At 64.9% G+C, this 14,610-nt stretch overlaps 1 long non-coding RNA gene across 1 annotated transcript; it reads right to left on the bottom strand.

Annotated features, from left to right (window-relative positions):
* Positions 1–208: 208 nt before the first annotated feature.
* Positions 209–1,210, bottom strand: LOC306646548. Its single transcript, XR_013759873.1, has 3 exons — positions 998–1,210; positions 548–680; positions 209–429 (listed from the first exon to the last, which is right to left on the bottom strand). It is a non-coding gene; the product is annotated as an uncharacterized lncRNA (long non-coding RNA).
* Between the last annotated feature and the right edge of the window lie 13,400 nt (positions 1,211–14,610).

Raw genomic sequence — 14,610 nt, 5'->3', positions numbered from 1 at the left:
GCCCTGCGCCTTGGCCTCCGGAGCAGCTGGGTGGGCAGCATCCCTGAGCGGGTGGTCAGGACGTTCGGGTGACGTGGGATGCTCGTCTGCACCCCGCCGCCCCGCGACCGCTCTCACTTTTGGCGTCCCTCCCGCCCCCTGCGCCTTCCGGCAGCCCCTTTCCAAATCTGCCTCGTGTCTCCCTCATTGCAAGTTTAATTCCGTTAATTGCCAATGTGAGGACAAGGGCCTCCGCTCTGTCCCTCTGCTGGGCACAGCCCGGTGCACAGAAGGCGCTGGACGCATGCGCGGCAGGAGGCTTCCCGGGCAGCAGATCGTGTCTCAGCCCTTCCCGGCAGCACGCGGAGGTCACCGGACCCTTTGGCCAGTCTGTGGGCGTGGGTAGGAGTTGCTGACCAAGAAAGCCTGGTCCCCTGCTGTCACCTGTGCCTGGTGGAAAGTCAGGGTGTCACCGACGGTGAGGGGACAGAGGGGACAGTCTTCCAGAACCATCTCATCTACCTCTTCCTTTGCAGCTGGGGAAGCGCGGCCCAGACAGGGAACACACCTGGTCCAAAGAAATGCTGCAAAATGACAAGAGAGGCCTCCTCTCCTTCAAGCTGGTGACGCCTGCCATTCCAGCGGCTCACGGGTTCAAAGCAGCCTCAGCAACTCAGCAAGGTCTTGTCCCTAAATGAAAACTGAAAAGGGCTGGGGGTGTGGGTAAGCGCCCCCAGGGTCAATCCTGGAACCAAAGGAAAAGAGTGGTGCTGGTCACCCCGACGGGGTACGTGGTGCTGGGACTTGTGATCATCAGGAGCCCTGCTGATGGCCGCCCCTCGTCTGAGGCCCTGGACAGCGGCAGTGCAGGCCGGGCCGGGCAAGGTGGTCGCAGCCAGTCATTTTCTGCGCATTTGCTGAGCACCCACGCGCAGGCGCAACCGCCCCACGGCATCTCCAAGCGGGTCGGTGTGACTGTTCCCTCCCTTCAGGTCTCGGTTTCTGCGGTTCCACTTACCGAGGCCAGCTGACGTCCACGGGCAAGAGAGAGCGACCCACAAACTTGGCGGACAAGTGCGTTTCCTCGCTGCTTTCCCACTGCCCACGCCGGGTCTCCGGCGCCTAGCGGGCGGCCCCCCAGGGCCGGGTGGCGGGAGGGACGGGCTGCGCAGGGCTCCACGCCGCAGCTGCAGGGTCGGCTGGGGCCCCGAGGGTCGGGAGGACTGCTACCCCTCGCGCATTCTGCAGAGGAGGAACACTGAGGCCCAGAGAAGGTCCCTGTCCCCTCACGGCCACACGCAGGATGGAGTGGGGGTGGGAATGGGGCGGGGCACCCGGATGCAGCCATGGGCGCAGAGCGGGAAGCCGAGGCCCCGGGAGGAGGCTCGCGCACGTCCCCCGCCCAGGGGCACCGCCCGTCAGTCCCGCTGCCACCCCAACCCCCACTCCGTCTCAGCGTGTGGTCGGCGCCCAGCGGGAGCCCAGGGGCTGGGGTCACCGCCCCGGGCCCGCACAGGGCAGCCACTGGGCCTCAGGGCGGGCGGCACGCGGAGGCGGGGCTGCAGCCAGGCCGGCGCAGGACCCCAGGGGCGGCGGCCCTGCAGTGGGCGTGTGCCTCGTGGAGGCAGGTCCAGGCACACGCGTGTGCACACACTCAGGCACACGCACGCACGCTCACTCAGCACACAACGTGTGCACGCACGAACACGAGCACCGGGAGGCGCTCACGCCCACGCAGGCAGCACGCGGGCCCGCGCTTGCCGGCACACGTAAGCACACCCGCACACACGCACGCACCAACGCCCTTGCACGCACACCTGCGCAGGAGACCTGAGAGTCCCGGCGCCTCCCGCCCCTCCCTCCGCAGCTCTGCCTCCCCCCCTTCCTCCCTCCCCCCTCTTCAGAACCATTTAAACGATTACAAAGATGCTATTTTTATCTAGAGGAAAATTCAATTATAGACATTGACCTTTAAGTTTTTTTCCAGGCTCACTGTCGCTGGGCCGGGGTGCGTGCGAAAGGCTGGCGTGAACCTTCTCCGAGGAGAGGCGTCCTCAAGCCAGGATCTCATGGGCCAGGGAGAAAGCAGAGGCCCAGGGTCCGGGAGGCCAGTGTAGGCCGGTGTGGGCCTCAGGGAGCCCGAGGAGGTGCGGTCCCAGCGGGAGGCGCCGTCGACAGAGGCAGGCCGCCTTGGCCGAGGCTCAACTGCTGGGACACCCCGTCCACAGTGGCCTGGGCGTGGCCTCTGATGGCACAGTTTTGCAGGACCTGGCGGAGGCGGGGTCGCCCTTAGATGTTGAACTCCTCCACAGATACTGCCTGTGGCTCCGGCCACTGTCCCGGGTGCTGGGAGAGGGTGCTGAACAAGAGAACGAGGATGTGTTCAGGAGCCAGCAACGTGTGTCCAATACTGCAGGAGTCGGATCTTCCGAGATCAGAGGGCCACGAGAGCTGAGAGGAAAACAGCCGCGGGAGAGAAGGGGGAGTTGGTGGGGAGGCAGGCAGAACTGGCCTGGGAAGTAGCACATCCAAGTGGAGACAAAGGAGCGAGGCAGAGGGCACAGCTGTGCAAAGGCCCTGGGGCAGAATAGCCCAGCATGTTGGAGCATCAAGGAGCGTGTGTGGCTGGAGCAGAGGCAGCAGGGGGAAGACAGGAGGTGCAGGCAGGGAGGGAAGGGACCTGGCAGGTCCTGCAGGACCTTGTGGGCTGCAGGGAGGACTTGAGCTCCCACCCCCAGCAGGTGGGAGCTTGGGGGGCTGTGGGCACAGGAGGGCCAGCACCTGACAGCGGCTCACGGGCGCCCTCCGGTGGCTGCTGCAGGGAGACAGACCCTGGGGCACCAGGTGGAGGTGACTGAGCTGGTCCAGGTGAGCAGTGGGCGAGACCAGGGCACTCAGAAGACGTGGGCAGACCTTGGGCAGGCGCGCAGGCAGAGGGCCGTGGGCTGAGCACGCAGGGACTTGAGGCTCCTGGCCGGAGCACCCTGAGGTGGGCGCTGCTGCAAGACGGAGGGGCAGCGTTGTGGCTGGGGTTGCCATTGGGCCTGGGGGTCAGGTGAGCAGCCTTGGGCTCTGGAGGGAGTGTCCGCGAGAGGTGGTCCTGAGAAGGCCTGACCGCAGCCAGGTTGGCGGGCACTTGAATCCCTGAGGACAAAGCCGCCCAGGATGGCCTGCCTTTAGAATGGGCAGAAGGCCAGGCCTCGAGGGGCAGCAGGGACAGCAGGGACCACCTGAGGACAGTGTTCCCAGGAGGAGGCACCAGCCACGGCGGCCCTGCGGGGCGTCCAGGGAAAGGGACTGAGAAGTGACCACTGCACCTGGAGCTGGGGCCCCCCTCCCCAAGGCTTCCTGAACGACTGGGCGGGCCGCACTGAGGCCTGCGGTGGGCTTGGCCCTCGTGCTCGGCACCCGGGACTGGGGAGGGCTGTGGTGGCCGCCAGACCAGGCCAGGCCCAGTGACCGGCAGCACTCTGCTGGTGGAGCAGAGCTCGGGTGTGCAGGGCCCGCCCAGCTGTCCACACCTCTGTCCACCTGCTGCCCTCCCCTGGGGCTGGAGCCTCCTGGAGTTGGCCGCCTGGTTTCCAAGCCGGGCTCTGCCCAGCTGGCTTCCCTCCCAGCCTCGGGGTCCCCTCGGTGCAGTGGGCTGTGCCCGCCCTGCCCTGCCCGGAGTCATCAGGGGGACCACGTGGCTGAGATGTCATTGTCACTCATGCTGCCAGCCCCAGACACACTGAGGCCCCTTCCCGGGCCTGGGATGGGCACCGAGGCCCCCACTCTCCCAGCGAGGTAGGAGTGGGCTCGGACGTGGCGTCCCCAGGAAGCAGCGAGGGTGGGCGCAGATGCCCCCCAGAGCGGGTCAGCCTGGAGGCCGGGTGAGTCCCTCAGGGCTCCTGGGCTCTGCCCCAGTGACTTCCTCCCGACCTCGGCAGCCGGTGGGAGATGCCAGCTGAGGCGGGAGGAGACCCCCCCCCCAGCTGGACCTCCCCTGGGAGGGTACGGGGCTGGCATGGCAGGAGCACCCTGGCCAGAGGGACTCGGTTTCCCTGGGTTGCGTCACTTGCTCTGAGCCTGGGCCCTGGGGCCCAGGTGAGCACAGCAGCTTGGTGACTGTGGATGCCCGCCCTCCAGGCTGGGCGCCAGGGCCCAGGCACCCCGTGCAGAACCGGTCACTCCACCTGGAGAACAGCGGCCTGGGCATTTCCCTGGGGGCTGAAGGCAGAACTGGCCTTGGAATCCAGCGGTTCTTGGAAGGCCCGCCCCGCATGCCCGTTTCCACCAGCGGTCAGTCAGCACCTCGTGACTGTAGCCGCACCCCGGCCGCCTGAACTGTCACCACCCCTGCGAGGACACTAAAGCACGGAGAGGTGAAGTCACACAGCCAAAGGCGGAGCACGACTTTCGACTACCACGTGCTTTTTTGCCTTTTGAGGTTCAAAAGGGTCACAGGTAAAAATCACCTGGTGCCCCCCCGCCCCCCGCCCCTGCCCCAAGGTGGCCACTGCTGCAGTCCTGAACCCTCTGGGGACAGCTGGCACAGGCAGCTCCAGTGTGAAGTCCCCATGCGCATGATGTGTCCCCGCCTTCCGGTCCTCGTGGTCTCAGGGGACAAGGCACCTGGAGCCCAGCCCACCTCCTGGCTGCAGGAAGAGCCGCACCCGCGGCGCCCGTGTGAGAAAAGGGACGTGATATAGAATTGTGTCACTTTAACCTCTGAAGGCCCCTCCAGCGGCGCCCAGCGGGTCCCCACTGGGCCCCAAGCCTCGCCCCGCACGCCCGCCCCAGCCCCGCGACCCCAGGGGCTTCTGCCTTGGAGGTTGGGGTCCCAGGTCTCCCGCTGTGCTGGGCCCATCAGGCCCCACGTGCCCCTCCGGGTGCTTCCTGCGCTGGGCGTGAGGATCAGGGTCCGCGGCTGCGCAGTCTGTCGGGCCTCGGGCATTTTGACGGCTGAGCTGTCCGGGGCGTGGGCGGCGCATTTTGTTCGTCCATCCGCGTCCCCAGCCCTCGGTGATCGCGAGCGCGCTGCTGTGGGCCGGTGGCGGGTTTGCCGGAGGGCCTGCTCGCCATCCCCGATGGTAAACCCGACGGCCTCGAGTGACCCCCGCGGACGGACAGGGCGGCTCCCTCTTCTCTCTGCTGTTGCAGACGATGCTTCGGGAGCCTCTGTGCCTGCGGCGAGCCCCGCGGTCTCCCGTGCCTCGGTTTCCCCCCACAGAGAGGGCAGATAGCAGGAGGGCGGCTTGGACACGAGGCTGGCAGGGCCCAGCGCACAGTAAGTGCTCAGCTAACGCGGCCTCCCGGGAAGACGTCGCCGGCCTTCCCGCTGAGGGAGGAGCTGGCTGCCGGCGCGGGCGGGGTCTGGGTTGTCATTTAGCGGCTCCTGTTGGTTCCTCCACTCAAGCATTAGGCGCCTACTGCGTGCCAGGCAGGGCTGTCGCAGGCTGGGGGTGGTGAGTGGGGGCTTCCAGCAGGGACTGGGGAGGGGCAGAACCAGGCGGGAGAGGGAGAGTCCTGCCCGACCTGATTCCAGAAGGCTTCACTTAATTCACTCGATTGGGGCCTGGCGACTGAAGCTGGGGCGGCCACCTCTGGGCCACACCCCAGCCCTTGTTATATTTATTTGGAGACAGGGTCTCACTGAGTTGCTCAGGGCCTTGCTGAGTTGCTGAGGCTGGCGTTGAACTCGTGATCCTCCTGCCTCGTTGAACTCGTGATCCTCCTGCCTCAGCCTCCAGAGCTGCTGGGGTTACAGGTGTGGCCAGGGGGCAGCTCTGATTCCAGTTTCAAGCAGAGTCCCTGGCAGCCCTCTTGGTTCCTGGCTGGACAGCCCTGCCCACAGCAGAGGAAAAGGCGTGGGGGGCTTGGCACCCCTGCCTGGGGTCCCTGGGCTTGAGCCCAGGCCCCGCAGGCGGCCCGGCTCTGGTCCTGGCCAGCCCCAGCCGGCCGCTGTGCAGCTCCCCCTGAGCAGCCCCGGAGCCAAGCCTTGGCCAGCCCCGCGGGGCCTCAGCCCTCCAGGGCGTCCCCGGAGAGGTCCTGGTGAGCGGAGGCCCGAGATGCAGGGTGGCCTGGCCAGGGAGGATGTGAGGCCACTGGGCTCGGGGCTGCCGGCAGCCGAGGGGCCAGGGCAGGAGGCCCAGGCCCAGCAGGTGCAGGGCAGGCATCACTTTCCAGTCACCTCTCGTCCAGCACCGGCCCGGTGCGTTGGAAGTGTCCCCTCTTCCTCTGGCTCACCAGGGTCCCTCCAGTGCATGCCAAGGGACAGAGTGGCCCAGCCACCTGCGACAGGCACCAGGCTGGAGGGGCGCCAGGGCAGCGGGATGGCCCCAGGCTTGGCGGAGGGAGGACAGCAGGGCCAGGTGTGGGGACAGCCCCGCCCGCTGGTCCCCAGCTACGCTGTCCCTGTGCCCCTTTGTCTCCACGCACCACGAGGTGGCCCGGGGACAGAGCCAGCTGGGAGGAGCCACCAGGGCACCGCCAGGTCTGGAGGGCAGAGCTGGAGCCCTGGAGCCGGCTCTCGACTGGCCGCAGCTGAGCACAGCAGGGTCCCCAGCCACCAGGCTGCCGCAGCCACGCCCGGGGACCCCAGGACAACGCCCCCGAAGGAGAGGAGACGGGCGCAAGGTGCCCAGCTCCAGGGTGCAGGGAGGCCGCCGCAGGCCAAGCCCGTCCGAGTCCAGGAACCAGCCTCCGCCGGCCGGCTGGAGAGCTCGGGGGCGGGCGTCCCACACAGAGCACGGCCCGCGGTGGCCGTGACCGGCGTCCCTCACTGGGAGCCTGTCCTTTCCCTGCGGAATCCAGGCCACAGCCCAGGGGCTGCCCCGGGGGTGGGCGCTGCGCACTGGACACCCGACCCTCCTCCGCTCTCCGGGACCTGGCGCCTGCCCACTGCGGGCTGGGCGCCGCCTGCTGACCCCCTGTGCTCCCCGAAGAGCTCTGGCTGGGCTCCTGGCCCCGCTGGCCCAGTCCTCTGTCTGCCCTGTGTGGCCTCCGCCTCTCCCGGCTTGCTCTCCTCTCCCGCAGGGCCCTGCTAGAGGCCCTCTAGAGCAGGGCCTGGTCTGCCGGAGGGGGACAGAGGGCGAGCCCAGGAAGGACCGGGACACAGGACAGCCGGTGGCCGCGGGGCCGGGGCCGGGAGGACGTTCGCCTCCAGGTGGGGCGGGAGCGCTGGGCACTGCCTGGGGGCGTCCCTGCCCGGAGGACAGACAGGCAGGACCTGGCCCGGGCAGCCCTGGACCCCGTGCTGGCAAAGCCGTGGGACGACCCCCGCCGCACAGCCTGTGACCTTGATGTGACCTCGGCTCCGTCTTGGCACCGCTCCCTCCATGTGCGGGCTCAGCTCCGGAGCAATCACACTCTCTTTGTGGCTCTCTGGCCCCAGCCACTCTCGAGGGCCTGGCGCTCACAGCTGTGGGCACAGTCCGCGTGTGGAGGACAGGAAGTGTCCATCTTCACGTTCCGGCATCAGCGAGCCTTGCTCTTATTGAAACGGCATTTTCTTTCTCCCCCTGATAACCAAGAATGTATTTTTTTTTAGCTCTTCCGCCATCACTTGATTCCCAAGTCTGAATTGTCTGAAGTCTTAAAGCATTTCTGGCTACATCAACACATTTTAACATTTTCCTTTCCTGAAAGAGAAAAGCAGAAAAGAAAAAGAAAATGGGAAAAATGATTGTATTAACAGGAGTATGGGAAGCCAAAAAGAGGAGTTGATTGTCATGCTATCTCTGCTTATAGCCTCACTAGGAGGAGGGTGTTCAACTCTAAACCTCTGATAAGCTGAAACGTAGGAAGGAGTGTTCGGTGTAGGATATCACATATGACACATGCCATTTGTTTTGTTTTCATTCACAAGCATTTATTGAGCACCGAATGTGTATTGGGTGCCGTCCAAGGTGCTGAAGCCACAAGCATGGGGGAAGCAGGTGAAAACCCTGCCTTGTGGCACGGAGATCGTGTGGGGAGATCAGTGTTCCAGCTAGTGACATGACCAACAGCGATGGTCACCGATTTTAGCACAAGCTACTCAGCAAGGAGACAGCCCGAGAAGGACTCTGGCTAGCTTCTCAGCCACATGCTGGACACACAGTGCAGCCAACCTCTCTGTTCTCTGCTGCGCTGGTGCCTTCCTGCCTCAGGGCCCTTGCACATGCTGTTCCCTTTGCCCAGAATGCTCTTCCCACACTGGGCCTTGTGGGGTCGGTCCTGAGGACCCCGGAGCAGGGCCAAATTGGGGGCACACAGGAACAACCAAGGGCCCAAAGCAAAGGAGAGAGGAAGGACGAGCAGCCACACATTGGCACAGATCTATTAAAGTGCTGCGCGCCCTGTCCTGAGCTGGGCAGGGGCCACGGGGGCAGCCACGGAAGGGAACCTGTCCCCACCTTTTCCAGACAAGGAGGCCGAGGCTCAGAGGCACGGAGCGGCTGGCCCAGGGCTGCAGAGCTGCCGAGCTTTGGTGTCTGGCCCCAAACCCAGGGGTTCATCTGTTCCACCAGATTCCGGTCCTCAGAGTGACGGAAGAGGGCGGGGGAGGCCCTTCCGAGCGCGGGCGAGGCCAGCGGGGCTAAAGGGAGGAGAGGGCCAGCGGCAGGAGGAGGGCGGCCGAGCTCCTGGCAGTGCCCAGCGAAGGCTCGGGCACTGGGCTGAAGTCCCAACCCGGCTGCAGGCCAGGCCAGTCGGGATCAGAGGGATTTCTGCTCCAAGAAACCCACCGCTTCCCAGGTACCTCTGCCTTCCAAGAGCCCGTGACTCCAGGCACGAGGGACAGGGCAGCCATGGCCCAGCTCCATCTAGCACCCAGAGGCCGTGTTTCCCGTCCTGGCTGTGCTGTGTGGCCCTGGGCTGGCCCTCAGCCTCTCTGTGCCCTCCTGTAAAACAGGCAGCAACAGCAGAGCTCCCAGGACTGCGGGTCACCAGGGGCGGCAGGAGTGGCATGTGGAACTGAGGCTGCGCCCAGGGAGCGGGAGCTGATCACCCGGCTTCTGGCACTCCCAGGGCGTGGCTGGCCCTGGTCATCCTGGGGACGCCTGCCCCACTGCTCCCGTGTGGCAGGTGCCAGCACCGAGTCACTGCCAGAGTGGGGACCCAGCTGTGGCCCTGCGGCAGCACCTGGGGCAGCACTCGGGTCCCAGAAGACCCTAGAGGCCCCGGCCCAGGCCGATGCACCCCCAGGGGTCAGAGCCCAGCCGGGCAGCAGTGTCCTGGGCCACCACCCCTGGTTAATGTGCGAATGTGCCCCCTGCAGCTGCGCTGTCCCAGAGGCCCTAGGGGGCCACTCGGTCTCCTGTGGGTCCCCAGTCTGGCTACAGGGCCCCTCCATCTGGTCCCCGGGTCCACCCTCACCCCCAGCCTGTCCACACAGCAGCAGGGGGCGCCTGCGAGCCCTGGCCAGGCCCTCCCTCTGCCCACAGCCTCCCTGGGGTCAAGGCCCAGTCCCCCTGTGGCCCCAGGACCTGCAGGCCTGACCCTGCCCTCCCTGCCTCCACTTCCTCCCCCTCCCCACGCTGCTCCAGTCCCTGGGCTTCTTGTGCCTCCAGGCTGGGTTCTGCCCCAGGGCCTTTGCATGGCCTCGCCTCTGCCCTGGAGTGCTGTTCCGCACCTCGTGGGGTGCCTGGAACCCGCCACCTTGACCCCAGCTCTGGCCCCTCATCTTCCTCTGCCCCTCTCACTGTCAGACCTCCGTGATGTATCGATTCACCTGGTTCCATCTGTCTCGCCTCTTAAAATAGCCCATGTGGCGGTTTGTCCCCAGATTGCCTAGAACAGCATGTGGCCCTGGCAGGTCCTCCTACGTGGCGGACACGGGGCCTGAGCCCAGCCCCCTCCCTGAGCCTGGTGGCTCTGCTGTCCTGCTGGGCTGTGGGGGGCACTCTCCCCAGCCTGTGGCGGGGGATCCCCGTGATCTGCCAGCGTCCTCCCTGCTTTCCTCGGCCCCCTCCTCCGGGCTCGCAAACAAGCCTGTTCCTAAAGCAGGCACGGGGCCTCGGTGCGGAGGACGCAGGTTGGGCGGCAGGTCCGAAGCACCTCTGCCCATGGCGGGGGACACCCCCTGGAGGGCCCGGCAGCCGGGCCCAGGAGGGGACGCGGTCCTCTAATGGGGCTCATCACAGGTGGATTTGTTTGGCACTTAGGTTTTGTCCCAGGAGACAGCACCAGGGCCAGGACAGACCCAGCCACTCACGCCCTCAGGTCTCCGGGTTCCTTGTGCCTGGGGCAGGCGGGAGCCAGCGAGGGCGGCAGGCGAGGGCAGGTTCAAGCCTGTGGCACAGCGGTGGCTAATGTCAGAGGCGCTGGGTATTCCTCCTCTTTTTGGAGATGTGCAGCACCCAGACACGAGGTGCCTACTATGTGCCAAGTGCTATTCTGAGGGCTGCTGCCCGCCCATCCACCCTCCGGCCACCATGCTGTGAGGACAGGCTGCCCAGCCCTGCCCGGACTGCGGATGGGTAAACTGAGGCCAGCCTAGAATCCTGGGGGCCCCAGGCTGTCAGGGGAGGGGGCGCGAGGGGGCTGGCCCACAGCGCAGGGTGACCGGACCCTCACGACCCCCGCCCGGCGCCCCCTCCTGCCCCCACCTGCTCCCTTCAGCTGCGTTTCCAGGGGCTTCGCGACGCCCCTCCCCCTCGGATGGTGCAGCAGCCTATTCCCAAGATGCATCTGGGCAAGAAGTGCAAACGGGGCGTTGACCCCTGCAGACCCGCGGGGAGCGGCCCAGCACCCCCGCCTGTGCCCACTCCGAGAGTGGCTGGCCCCGCCTGCCCCAGGCCAGCGCTCGGGACGTGAGACAAGGGCTGCAAGAGACAGGAGCTCATCCTGCAGGGGCGGGCTGGGGTGGCCAGGGCAGAGGGCAGGCGGTGGGCACAAGGCAGGACATGCCGTTTTCGCAGCCAGCTGAACTTTATCCCAAACGTGTCCCCTGGCCAGCGGGGACCTCACCTGGAGCCTGTTCTGTGAGAGGGTCCCAGTCACGGACCTGTCCGAGACCTCAGCCCAGGGACACCACCCTGCTGGGCACCAGGGCTGCCTTGCTGCCTGTCTGACTCCAGCAAGGCCCAGGGCTCAGCAAGCGCACCGCCACGGGCGGAGCAGATCAGGGTGGCCACGTCCACCCGACGCCCGGGCAAAGCCCAGGCGACAAGCCCAGCGCCCGCTGGCCCTCCCGCCAGGAGTGTCTCACCTGGTGGAAATGCCCGTGGTGCTGGTGGCCAGATGCTCAGGACCCTGGGCGCGCCCACCTGGTGACGCTCCCTGAAACACATCGAGAGAGAAACAGCTCGGGTGGACGTGACGCTCAGCTGGTCCAGTGTGCAGTGCTTGAGGTCACCTGGCCTCCTGGTGGCAGGCTTGAGGCCATCAGTGATGGCCACTGGAGTCCCCGCACGTGGGTCCCGATGGCAAGGCCAGCGTGTGCCTCAGACCCTGCTTGTGACACCCAGCACAGCCCTGCCAGTGGACAGTCCAGGCAGCTGGCAGGAGGTGACAGAGACCTGACTTGAGCTGGTCACTGGGTCCCCAGGGAGGCGCAGGAGCCTCTGGTCCCCTGGCTGGGGCAGGGCAGCGCCTTCTGCCTGGGAGGCCGGGTTTCAGTTTAGGCCCAGCATCTCCAGCAGTGCGTCTTGGGGACTCCAAGCCCTGTATCCAGGAGCACTTGGGGTCCTTGGTCGCCATCCGCTCAGCCCCGTCCAGGGAAAGACCTATTGTGTCCAATGGTGTCGCCAGAGGAATGTGCTGGGGCCCTTAGCCCCAGAATGTGGCCTTAGGTGGAGGCGGTCTTCAGAGGCCAGCGGCTAAAACGACGCCTGGTTCCACGTGACTGGGTCTTTACGCAGAGCGACCCGAGGGGCGGCGTGGAGACACAGGGAGCCGAGCTGTCTGCGCCCCTGGAGGCCGACACAGGGTCCCCAGAGCTCCACGTGGCAGCAGGGGCGGTGCTGCCCGTTCATTTCTTCCCCGTCCACAAGAAATGAAGTGGCAGGTGCACGTCCGGCCGCCCAGAGGCTGGAGCAGGCCTCAGCCCTGGCCGAGGGAGGCTTTGGAAAGGCCGCAGCGACGCGGCCAGCAAGGCCCGCGGAAGCCCCGCAGGACCCCGCAGCTCCAGCCCAGCTTCCTTCACAGTGTCCTGCTTCCATGGGCGGGGGCAGCTCGCCGAGCTCTGCCGGGGTTCAGATCGTTCCAGCTCCCAGGAACGATCCCAGGCTCACGGAAATGGCGAAGTCGTCCGGATGGGGTCCCGTCCCCTGGGCCAGGTCTTCCAGGCGAGTGGAACCGCAGAAATACGGAGCCCACAGGTCCATCCGCCGACCCGTCCAGAGGGGCCTGGTTCCCCACTCACCCATGCGTCACTCATCCAGGGCTGTGTAGCCACCACCCCAAGGGACAGGCTGTGCTGCTTGGCATAAAGAAGCCATTTTCAAAGGACCGTGTGACCCACCCGCCCACCCTGCTCGGGGGACATTTCTGCAGGAGAAGCAGAGCAGAACCACCAAAGGGGGGACGGGGCAGGGTCCGCCCACTAAGGCATGGATTCTGTAACCAGGGGAAATGGGCCACTCTCAATTGCAACAAATTTGCATTTTAGGACCCACTTGTCAAGTTCTGCACAGAAGCTAATTGGGACTTTGATAGGGGTTGCGTTGACCCTATAGGTAAATTTGGAAGGCCCTGCCATCTTAACAATATTACCTTTCTAGTCCATGAACATGGGATGCCTTTCCGTTTTCCCCGCTTTTCATTAGTGTCTGCCCACGGTGTTCTGTTGTTTTCTAGCCCAGGTTTTGCACTTTTTTGGGTAAGTGAATTCCTAAATATTTTATTCTTTTTGATCAATTGCAAATGGAATTGGTTTCTTAATTTCATTTTGCTTGTTTGTTGCCACTGTAGGAAATACAGTGGATTTTTGTGCATCGATCTCCTACCCTGCAGCCTTTCTGAATTCATTTACCACTTTAATGTTTTTTAGAGGCTCCCTGGGGATTTTCTATGTATAAAATGATGTCAGGCACAAGCAGAGATAGGCGAGCTTCTTGCTTTCCAGTGAAGGTGCCGTTTATTTCATTTTCTCGCCGGTTTCCTGGTTATAACCTCCATCCAGTACAATCTCCCGATCTCAGGGGGGGGGCATTCGTCTTTCACTCCTAAGTATGACACTGGCCAAAGACGCCCTTTATCAGGGGAAGTTCTCTTCCTGATTTCTTGCGTGTTTTATTATGAAGGAATGCTGAATTTTGCCAATGTTGTGCCAGGATTTGAACTCATGTCTCTGATTCCAGAGCCCCAAATGATCACCCAACAGGCTAAATGCATGGATCCTCAAAGGATCCCCACATGGAGGTCAGTACACGGCAGACACTCAAGAAAGGGGTGCCCCTATCTTCCCCTTAGTCTTTGACAGCGGAAATTCATTTACAAGGAGAGCCAGAGAGGAAGAGGAGGACAGGAGGACGGGGAGAGAGGAGCAGAGGAATGGAGGGGCCAGACTTGAAGTGAGGCGTTACTTTGGAGTGAGGTGGACGATGGGGGGCCTGGCACAGGGCAGCGTCAGGGGCAGATGTTTCGCCCGGGCTCCGGATATCTAAGGCTGGGCTCGGCGCCGGCGGTCCTCAACTTGGCGTGAGGACGCCTGTTTGTGTTCAGTGACGGCGGCTGATGGCTCCCCTGGAGCCGGCTCAACCAAAACACAATGGCGCTAATTACCAGGTCCTGGAGACGCCAAGGCAGAGGTGGCACTGGCAGAGGGAAGCGGAGGGTGGGCGGCGGGGAGCAACACCCCCGCCACCTGCAGAAGTCGGGCATGTTCGCTGACTGAACTTGTCACCCAGCGGTGAGTCACAGCTCAGCGCTGGCACCGCTGGCACGGCAGTGCAGAGGTCGGACCGGCCTCCCACCGGCGTGCAGCTCGGGGCTCAGGCCATGCACCTGCCTCCCCTCCTCCACCGTCCTCAGGCCCTGGCTTGCGGGCGGCCGCCCTGGAGCCACTGGAACCTCGGCGTCCTCAGCACCTCCCGGCAGCTGTCAGCCCCTGGGGACCTGAGGCTGCCACCCTGCCAGACCAGAACGTCCCGCCCTGCGGGGCCTCCCCCGGCCGTGCCCACCCGCCTTGGGGCGCTGCCTCTGGTCACCCTGCCTTTCCTGGATTCCCCGTGACAGTGGCCACTCCCCTGGCAACCCCTGCTTGTCCCTCTACCGGTGCCAGGTGTTGACACGTAGTTCTCCCTCTCCCGGGACCCTCGGGACAGACTGTTGTCACCCGCACTAACAGGCAGGGAAACCGAGGCACAGCCAGAGCCGAGAGACAGGCAGCAGCAAAGGGCCCCGGAAATGAAACCACCCAAACTGTGAGGTGCTCTGCTGCGGGCGGAGAGCCACCGCAGGGAGAGGACTGGCCGTGGGAAGAGCCAGAGAACGCCAGCCAGGCGCGGGCGCCCGGGGCGGGCACAGCCAGGAGCCCGGGCGGCGGGGTCGGGGGCGCTGTCTTCTACACCGCCGCTGACTCCAGGCCTCTATGTCGGAGGCTGTCTGTCTGCGCCTGTGTCCGGAGTATGTGACCACATGGCTCACAGACTGATTGGCTGTCCCCTGGCGGTGCTGCACCGGACTTGGCAGGTTTTCCTGCTGCTCACAAGAAACCCTGAGGCT

The sequence above is a fragment of the Sciurus vulgaris genome, assembly GCF_902686455.1.
Source record: "Sciurus vulgaris genome assembly, chromosome: 16".
Lineage (NCBI taxonomy): Eukaryota > Metazoa > Chordata > Mammalia > Rodentia > Sciuridae > Sciurus > Sciurus vulgaris.
Note: the sequence above shows the minus strand (reverse complement) of the source record. Positions and strands in the feature narration are given on the sequence as shown.